General features: G+C 32.8%; 1 pseudogene across 1 annotated transcript; it reads left to right on the forward strand.

Moving 5' to 3' along the window:
* Positions 1-343: 343 nt before the first annotated feature.
* On the forward strand, positions 344-4760 carry LOC114264810 (uncharacterized; annotated as a pseudogene). The gene is made up of 6 exons (XR_014339144.1): positions 344-1286; positions 1431-1523; positions 1603-1729; positions 2202-2212; positions 2724-2969; positions 4440-4760. The product of XR_014339144.1 is annotated as an uncharacterized LOC114264810 (transcript).
* Positions 4761-8838: the final 4078 nt, after the last annotated feature.

Raw genomic sequence — 8838 nt, forward strand, 5'->3', positions numbered from 1 at the left:
TACATGCCCAAACGATAGAGGTTCAAAAAGACATTCCACCAAATGATATTCCAAGAAAAGAGAAAAGACAAGTCAAAATTAGCTGCCAGTAAAGCCTTCTTTCCACCACAAAACTACAACTATCAACTTGATCTTGGAATGCTTAATAGTTTTGATTCATATATTTTCCTTAATAAAAACAACAAAGGAAATTGGTAAATCCGTATTATTTTTTGATGAATTTACAGCACTTACTCCCACGATGGGTGAGGCCCACTCATGTCAAATAATAAAGTTTATCACTCAATAGTAGAGTCTAATTTTATTTTATTTTATTTTATTTTTATTTTTGTAAGTATTAGAAGCCCATTCTAATCCTAATTTAACCAAATATAATACAATTCACATGTTTCTAGTGAATCGCATAATCACATCATACCACTAGCTCATCCCATTCTTAAATGCTAGGCTAGCATACCAGCAACAGTGGCAATAAAAGGGAGGGAAGTGCAAAGATGAAAACAGAAACATTGTTTTAACAGTCAGGATAATAAGAGACTTAGCTCCTCTTAAGAACAACCACAAACATCAGCTTACCAATATGACAGTGCTACTGCTACATAGTAGTAAAACATACTTGATTCCAGTATATACCACGAAGACATCTATATAACCAGCTAATGATATTGATCTAAAGCAACTAGTCACATTTAAGACAAATTCATATACAGTTGGCTATGTGGTTGAAATCTATAGCCGTGTTCTCTATTATGGGATTGCATAAATAAGGTCTTGATAACGGATTTCTCATGGTTCTATCTTATTATACATTAGAAGACTATGAAACTTGGTGTGGCAGACACAATAACAGAACATCCTCCTACGTCTGACACATGGATACTTTATCTACCGAAAAGGAAATGTGTATAAATACAATGATGATTACATCCTCATTTAACAACTGTATGAAGGTGCTAATCCCATAGCCCTCACTTACATGTGTTCTTCAAAAAGGCTGTTTAAAGCAGCTTCTAAATTTATATAACAAATATTATTTTCAGATTTGCTAGTAATAGTATGTATGGGGCTCATCTCCATGCAAACATAATCGCTACACCTTTTAGCTATGCCGATTCAGACATATCCATTTATCACCACATCCACGTATAATTAGGGTATCACCACTTCTGGCATATGTTCACCAATTGTAAGTTCCACTGGTATGTGACTTCGCAATGACCTATTCAAATCAAACTATGAAAATAGCATGTCGTTTGCTAGGTAGTAGGGATTACCTTTGCCAGAAGGTATGTGGTTTCCTTATCAAACAAAAATGTTTCATTGGGTAATATGATGTCTTCTTCAGTACTCCTAAAACTTTACATGAAATCAAAGTAAACTTTATGTATCGTAGAAGAGTTATTTACTTTTAAATGTTTACAAATTTCTAGTGCTGGCTTCCTCTAGAAGATTGCATGTGCTCTAAACTCATACCTTGCTCTCTTTGGCATGGCATTCGATTCTGGTTGTATGTGCACCCAAAGGTTTGAATTATTTAATCATTTCATGTACATTTAGTTTTAGTTTTTTTCAAGGGTCACCGACAACAGTCTCTTTTGGCAGGATTTTCTATGACAGAACAACATAGGGAAGTTGTTATGGCAAGTATTTGGTGTTCAAGCTGCAACTTTCTGCCTCTATGGCATTCCTAAGCTTGAACAAATAATGTGGAATGCATCTAAGCTTGCAGGTTTTGACTGATCTATTAAACATGCCTTAAACTACATAAATCAACCCACAAAAAAAATAGCCCATTAAGATAGCCCACTTTATGGCCCAAAATACAAATTATAGAACTGCCTGACTTAAAAATTTAAGAAAAACATAAAACAGTATTAAAAAATAAACAATTATTTTCCTACGCAATTTCTGAGTTAGAATCTTACCAAATAACTATATTAGATCCTGTGTCTGGTTTCCTGGTCATTTATAATACTTCCTATACTTACCTTGCTTAATATTTGCATTAGTAATGCATACTACAGTTGTAGTATTGTGGAATTCACTTTTGCTAATTTAACTGCAATCATCAAGTGTCATTTATTACATGAATGTGTGTCAAATATATTTGTTGGCCATGATTCTTGGACTAAGTTGATGTTTTCTTAGTATCCATTCCTTCAAAATGGCAGAATTCTGATTGCATTCTACACTGATTTCAGTGAAAGAGAAGGTTTGGTGCCTTTATCCCAACAAGAATACTCCAACAAAGTCAGTTCATGACCTTTAGTCAAGATTCTTCACCAGGTCAAGAATGCAAACTGAACATGTTTCTCTTTTTCTTTTTTAATTTAAAAAATCATGAATCATGCTAATTGTCTTTTCATACATTTGCAAATATATTTTATGGGAAAAAGTTCCTCATATACTATGTACATGAGCACCTTATCTCTTGTGATCTTTTGCTACAAAATTTTGAAAATGTTGCTAGGTTGTAGTTTATTAAAGAAAAATAGGCCCAAAAAAATTCTTTCAATCTTGGCCTATTAAATGGATTATGTGAAAATGAAGGTCTTTGATTTTCATTTTAATTCCAAGAAAGCCCTATTATGACCATTGGGAGTTGCCTATGTGAATTCTACTTTGCAGTTCACTCTATCTTTGACATTTTTTGAATCAAGCCTCGGCCATCATGCCAGACTTTATCCTTGGTCCATTATGAGAACTGACAAGATAATTGACAGAAAATTTCAATTCATTTTGTAGGATCTTTTCTTTCCTTTTTTTTTTTCTTTCTTTCTTTCTTTTTGCTGTGTGTCATTAATGTAGCTTTGCTCTACTTAATGTGCAATTTATTGCTTCTTATTTCAGTTCAACAAGGTGGTAATTTTCATGTTGATTCTGCACAGACAAATGGAGATAAAACTCTGCACTTTGTTTTACTTGATGGTACATGGAACAACTCTGCTGCCATGTTCAGATGTTTGAAGGTCATACTAGAAACACTTAGGCCATGTTTGGTTTGAATTTATAGAGTGATTTTGGGAAAAAATTTCTAAAAAATTTGTTTGGTTTGTAAATTTTTCAAAACAATTTTCAAAATCACTTTCTCTCTCTTACCTATCAATCAATCACTTTTTCTCTCTCCTCTCTCATTCTCAATTACTTTTTCTCTCACACACATCTATTTAATTATAACAAACTTTCAAATCATTCCAAACTTCTAAACTCCAAAACTACTTTCAAAATACACAACCAAACAAACCAAAAAAATTTCTAAACTCTCTCTCCCAAAACAATTTTTAATAACTACTCTCCAAAACCAAACCGAACATACCCTTAGTTTTTCCTACTTTTCCTAATAGTGGTTTATTTATGTGTTTGGCAAAACTATATGCTTCTGTTTTCTCTGTGATCTTGACATTTGTCATGCCATATATTCCTGGACCAGTGATCTCTTTTCCTGAGACATTCCCTTGAACCTCTAATGTATAACTGTGACAGTATACCCTTTCCTGAAATTTGTTAATATTTTGGTTATAAAAATCTAATAAACTCAATCAAGTCATTAAACACACAAAACCTTGAGTTGAGGAACTATATCTCTCGTGATTTTCTACAAATCTTAATTTTTTTTCTTTTCCTTTATTTTCTTCATCTTTTTTGTTTTGTTTTTTCAACATACATTTAACATCATTTTAACTTGAAGTTTGGTTCACATCTTACTGGTGTAGTCTTGCAATTTACTTTGCACATAGTTGAGTTGATGTTGTTTGGAGGCAACCTGACATTTAGCACTCGGCCTGTCACAGAGATAGGTCCAGGAAGGATTTTTTTTTTCTATTGATTTTTTAGTCTCTTCTGGCCTATCTTCAAGTAAGGCATCCTTCTGTTTCCCACTGCAGACCCAGATTTATTATTATGAATAAAAAAGAGGAATAAATTATAGAGTGAAGTGTTCCTCATAATTCACAACTCAAAATCATGAATAAATTCATTTGATCAACGTAACAATGACAACTCAGGGTTGAGTTTAATAGTCAGACAAAAAGGTGGCTTTCAGTAAATAACCCCTCTTTTAAAGCCATATCCTTATCATAACAAGTGTTTAGCTATAGTGGTTTAATTATTGCTTCATTTTATAATAAATTATGTTATGATATTTTTTCTTCATAATAGATTCATTTGATCAACATAAGAATGAAAATAAGGGAAAACAGGACAGCTAATTGGCTCTGTAGGATTTGTGAAACTCTAGCTGATTAAGACATTCATTCTAATCTCTAAAATTGTTTAGTGATCATGGAAAGGATTGTTGGTTTTTGAGGTTTTGCCAAGCACTGATATAGTTGCTTTTACTAATTTTGACAAGGCCATGTTTCGCTCTTTTTATTTATTTATTTTTGGAATTTCGAGGTGGTATGTGGAAAATATTCTGATGTGAATTGTTTTATTATTAGGATTGAGCAAATGAAATCTGGGGAGAGGACCTTCCTTGCATATCTCTTGCCACTGGTGCATCTGCAATGCACAAATTGCGGTGACATATAATTAACCCAAACTGTTTGGAGGTGTAATCGTGTTTTATTTCAATATCTATTCATGCGTGTTTGTTTTTGTTTTTATGTTTGCTTGCATGGGTGTGTTTTGACTTTTTTACCTCTTTGAGATTAAAAATAAAATAGGAAAATATTTAGATTTAAATGAAAATGGTAACTCCGATAAAAATCATGGGCTAACTAGTTTGTGTCAAACATGTCTTGTGATTCTTTCTGCTTCTTGTTGGCATTAGTGCTAGTGATACATGGTATTGTTGCAATCTTTTGGCATCTTCTATTACTTGTGTTGCTTATCATCAAGGATTCCTTAACTCTTTGAAGTTTGGATTGTTATATGCATTTTTACTAAATTTGTTTATAAAATAAAATAATTTATATATGAGTTTAGATGTAATTGATAATATATTAATGTTTTTCTTATTTATTTTCTTTGCAGATTGGTTTTTGATGACGTTTGGAAGCATACTTGCAAATCAAGATTAAGTTTGAATTTTTTTTCTTCTGAACTGATACTTAGTTCTAGATGAAAATCAAGATCGAGTGTTTATTTTATTTTTTTTTATAGATTCCACGTTAGTTCATTTTGGGATTTGCTATGGTGTTTTTTTTTTCTTTTGTTATACTTAATGGATTATTATTAAATTTGTTTGATGGATATATTTTGATTTATAATTTAAATTGTTTAGCGAATTTTTTGTGTGGAGTGGTGTATAATAACTAGTATATTTCTTAGTACATTAAAAGGCTATTGTGATATGAGCAGGGATATTTATGAAATAATAATTTAAATTGAAATATAAAATATAGAACAAGTTTAGTGACGATTTTTTTCGTCATCTATACTTGTTAGTATGACAAAGTGATTATTCGTCACTAACAAATATTTTTTGTGACAAAATTTATCGCAGTTTATATAAGAAAGTTTTCATTTATTTTGTTGTTTGGTGACTAAAAATTTCGTCATGTATATATATTTTTGTTATGAAATATATTTCGTCACCAATATCTGACTTTTGGAGACGAAAAATTTCGTCAACTTTACATCTTACTGTGACGAAATTATTTCCTCATCAATGATCAACATGTGTGACAAATTTATTCGTCAACTAAAGTTATATATACAGTACTGAATAATTATTTGGTGACGAAAATCACGATTTTTGGTGATTAAATGTTGTTTTATTGGTGATAAAAATTTTCGTCACTGAAGTTATTTTATTGGTGACGAAATTATTTTTTCTCATGGTGATTTTTAGTGACAAACATTCAATGACGAAACCGGTGACGAAAATATTTCATCACTAATATCTAGAGTGACGAAATTAGCTCTTTGAAGACAAAAAAATTTCGTCATTCAAGACCTAACTTGTTGTAGTGTAGTGGTCAGTTGGGTCATGTACTTCCAAATCATTTTGTTTGTTTGCCTTGTCAACTTGCAAAACAACCTGCTTTATCATTTAATAAAAGTATTTCTATGTCCCATGCACCTTTTGATCTCATACATTCTGATATCTAGAGCCCATTACCTACTACTACCATGGGGGGATCTCGTTATTTTGTTATTTTTGTTGATGATTTTTTACGGTTTACTCGACTATTTTCATGAAAAATCGGTCTGAACTTAAATAACTTTATTATAATTTTGCAAAAATGGTTTAAACCCAATTTTCAAAGAACATTAAAATTTTTCACTCTAACAATGCTATGGAGTATCGAGATATGGATTTCCTCTCTTTTCTTCAGAGTCATGGTACTCAGCCTCATCGTTCCTATGCTGGCACGTCCCAACAAAATGGACGTGCTGAAAGGAAACATAGGCATATTCTCGACACTACTTGAGCTCTCATTTTCTCTTCTTCCTGTCCTGAGAACTGATGGGGAGAAGCTGTACTTACTGCTTTGTATATTATCTACTATGTTCCCATCTTTGTCATCCATAATCAAACGCCCTTTGAATATCTCCATGACACTTACCCTCCATACACAAATCTTCAGATTTTTGGGTCTACTTGTTTTATCCTGCTTCAACCTCATGAACACACCAAGCTTGAACTGCATCCCGTCTGTGTTTCTTTATAGGGTATGGGATTGATTGTAAAGGCTATCCCTGTTGGGATCTTATTTCTAAACTTCTTCATCTATTTCATCATGTGATTTTTTAGGAGCATAAAATGTTTTCCTCCCTATCCTCGTTTCACTTACCCTTCCCCTTTGCTTCTATCATGTTTACTAATCCTTCCATAGATCTCTTCTCTAATGAATTTGATGTAGATTCCTCATTTGTAGAGATGCCTTTGGTGATCCATGATCCTGTCTAGACTGCTCTCCTTGATGGTCCACCTCCCATTGCGTCTTCTAGTTCATCTCCTACCTCCTAACCAGACCTTTCCCCCATAGATCTTTCCACAGGTCGTCCTCATCGGGTAACTCAAACCACCTGTTCATCTTCGTGATTATATTATCGGGTCTACTACATTTTCTACTTATGAACCTATCTCTCATCGTGAGGCTTGTACTAATCCTCTTTGGAAGAAAGCTATATCTGATGAACTACAAGCTTTAGCCAAAACTCATACTTGGGATATGGTTAATCTGCCTTCTAGAAAGACTGCGATTGGCTGCAAATGGGTATACAAAATCAGGACCCATTCTAATGGCTCTATTAAGCACTACAAATCTCGTCTTGTTGCAAAGGGTTTCACCCAGGAATATGGCATTGATTATGAAGAGACATTCGCTCATGTTGCTTAGCTTACCTCTATTCGTAGCTTAATTATTGTTGCTGCTGCTCACCACTGGGATCTTTTTCAGATGGATGTCAAAATTGCCTTCCTTAATGGTAATCTTCTTGAGGAGGTCTACATGCAACCTCTCCCTAGGTCTTCTTATCCGGCTCATAAGGTTTGCAAACTACAGGGTGCTTTCTATGGCCTTAAGCAAGCCCCATGAGCTTGGTTTGCTAAGTTCAGCTCCACCATTCATGACTTCGGCTTTACCTCCAGCTCATATGATTCTGCTTTATTTATTTAGACCACTACTCATGGCACCACTCCTTTTCTTTTCTATGTGGATGATATGATTATCACCGGTGATGATGTGGCTGGTATTCTTAGCCTCAAACAATTTCTCAGTCATCAATTTGAGATGAAGGACCTTAGTACTATCAATTATTTCTTAGGGCTTGAAATCTTCAATGATTCCACTGGTTACTAATTGTCACAAGCTAAATATGCATCTGATCTTCTGGCACGTGTTGGTCTTACAGATTGCAAAACTACCTCTACTCCAGTTGATCCTCAGACTTGTCTCACTCCTCTATATGGGAATCTTCTCTCTCATGCTACTCTTTATTGCCAATTGGTAGGTAGTCTTGTCTATCTCACTATTATACTTGTGACGACCCTATCACGTATAATAATTAGCATGTAATTAATTAAGGTGATTTGAATTTTAATTGTCTATTATTCTGATTTGATTTGGGATTTATGAGAATTATTGAGTTTGATTCGTAAATGGTTTTATTAAGGATTTATTTTGGAATTAGAAATTGAACGTCCAAATAGTCTAAGGAGGTGAAATTGATAAGTTGAATCAGTTTAATTTCAAGTATTGGATCATATAAGAGTTTAATTAAATATTCGATTTAGTTTCAATTTAGTTTAGAAAAATTAAGATTTGATTAATTGAGTCTCAACTAGATTAAATGAAGCTAATGTGATTATGAGGATTAGTAATTGTAATTATTATGAATTAAATTTATTTTTGAGATGCCCAATTTGAATATATAATTTGTTGGCGAATATTTTGAGTTTGATCTGAAAGTGAGGGCCTTAGAGATTTGAGAAACCAAAATTGATAATGGTAATAAGTTTAATTTGATATTAGGAGCCGCTTGGGAGAGAGATTAAAAATTTGATTCAGATTGATAAATTTAATATAATTAATTGGGCTCTAATTGAAGTCAAATTAGACTAATTAATTTATGTGGGATTTGTGATTAGGTATGATTAATTTAATTATGCGATAATCAAGATTATTAAGATTAAATGTTGCTTATTATGGATAGAAGCATAATATATTATGGATAGAGGCATAATATAAGTCCGGTGATTTTTATTTTAATTTTTGGGTAAGAGATCCACCCTTTGTGAAATAGTTTGGTGAAAAGTCCTGAAAGACATTTTGTTTTCAATTTTATCCTTTAATTTATCTGTTGATTTTTCATTGACTATCTATTCAAATTTATATCACTACAAGAAAAGTAGGCTTAGAAGACAGAAGTATTTGCGACGACACACTT

This window comes from Camellia sinensis, chromosome 8, assembly GCF_055761805.1.
Source record: "Camellia sinensis isolate YWXY chromosome 8, ASM5576180v1, whole genome shotgun sequence".
Classification (NCBI taxonomy): domain Eukaryota; kingdom Viridiplantae; phylum Streptophyta; class Magnoliopsida; order Ericales; family Theaceae; genus Camellia; species Camellia sinensis.